General features: G+C 44.3%; 1 long non-coding RNA gene across 1 annotated transcript; it reads left to right on the top strand.

Annotated features, from left to right (window-relative positions):
• Nucleotides 1–305: 305 nt before the first annotated feature.
• On the top strand, nucleotides 306–1,536 carry LOC146029099 (uncharacterized). The gene is made up of 2 exons (XR_014455310.1): nucleotides 306–397; nucleotides 1,359–1,536. It is a non-coding gene; the product is annotated as an uncharacterized LOC146029099 (long non-coding RNA).
• The last annotated feature ends 244 nt before the right edge of the window (nucleotides 1,537–1,780 follow it).

Raw genomic sequence — 1,780 nt, 5'->3', positions numbered from 1 at the left:
GAGGAGGAAGTGGAGGAGGAGGAAATATTGGAGGAGATGGTGGAGGAGATGGTGGAGGAGGTGGTGGAGGAGGAGGAGGTGCCTGAGGAGGTGGTGGTGGAGGAGGTGGAAGAGGAGTTGGTGGCAGAGGAGGAGGTGTTGGTGGCGGAGGAGGAGGTGGAGGAGGAGGTGGTGGTGGTGGAGGTGGAGGAGGAGGTGGTGGTGGTGGAGGTGGAGGAGGAGGAGGTGGAGGAGGAGGAGGAGGTGGAGGAGGAGGTGCTTGTGGCGGAGGAGGTGGACGTGGTCATGGTGGCAGAGGAGCTGGCGGAGGAGGGGGCTGAGGAGGCCACGGTTGCCCCAGAGGATTCCGATTCCGAGGGGGAGGAGGCGTGCCAAGCCCCGGAGTCCCAGCAGATCGGTATGTTTACATAATGCATCATTCATGAAGTAGTTGTACTGGTATTTGTTATGTAGCACTGGTGATTACAAATTTTGTTCCAATACTATTCATATAGACCCCAAAGTGGGTAGCTACAGATACAGGTACGGGTTAGATGGGGTGTCCAAGGCATCCCTTTCATCCAGGACACCTCTCAATTACACAGGTTTGTGGGATGGGTTGGAGCTCCATTTTGACTGCCACATAACCGTTGTAGTTAAACAGGATCCTGGAGTAAAGGGATGAGTGGATCATTTGTGGATTAAATTCACCTGCTGCAATCGTAGATTATGACCCATCAAATAGTGGAATCTATATTGTTGGTGAATGTTATTTATAAACTCTAGGATGTATGCTATAAATGGAGTATGGCCCGGCCTACCTTGGAATGGAGTCAGAAGTTGCCAGTGTCCCAGGAGCCTCCTCTACCTAAACACCCCCTGTAGTTCAGATTGTTTTTTTGCCCTCACAGAATTGTAGGTTGGTTTAGACAGAATTATGATTTTGAGGATGTGTACTGTGCATTCCTGACATTTGCATAACTCCCATGCCACGAACCATCACTGAACTTAGACAGAGCAGATTGTGACAAGTTCTTATTGACGGAGGCCATGACATGCTTGTCATTGGTTAGTCATGGGTGGGTTGTGACTGAGAAGAAACACTATGACTGTTATGTCTTCTGCAGAGTAAAGGGTAGAGGCAAAAAAAGACAGTATGTAGTAAATAAGTTTGCATGTATGTATATATGTATGTGTCATATCTATTTATCTATGTGTGTCTCTATCTCTCTACATAGATATATATATATATATATATATATATATATATATATATATACACACACATGTCACCTAGCATTTGTGCAATTTATGTCGCAGTATGTGAAATGTATGCATGAATAACATGACTAATTTTTGCCCCTTTGACATGCCCACAGATGACACCACACCGGCAGATGAGGGGGTGCGTGGGGCCCTCCTGCGGGCGGAGCACCATTTGAGGCTACTGCTAGCCGACCTGCAGGACCTCAGAGATCTCCTGATTTAATTTATTATTTGATATTTTTTTATTTATATGTTAATTGTGTTTTCAAATAAATTGTTTATGCAAGTTCACAGTTGTTGGTTTTCTTTGCACATTAAACAGTATATGTGTAGATTGTTTATAATCTTTTACACAGGGTCTAATACAAACCATTGCACTTAAATTGCTGTAAGGGTTAATGTGTGCAATGCATGTGTTAGGCATGCTTGTAAGGATATATTGGCATCTAATTGATTCCAATTCCAAATAAGCAGTTTTTTATGAGGATAGGTAATTGAATAAGTGGGTCATGTGATGTATTGCAGAAGATACTTA

The sequence above is a fragment of the Crinia signifera genome, chromosome 1 (genome assembly GCF_055691185.1).
Source record: "Crinia signifera chromosome 1, ASM5569118v1, whole genome shotgun sequence".
NCBI lineage: Eukaryota > Metazoa > Chordata > Amphibia > Anura > Myobatrachidae > Crinia > Crinia signifera.
Note: the sequence above shows the minus strand (reverse complement) of the source record. Positions and strands in the feature narration are given on the sequence as shown.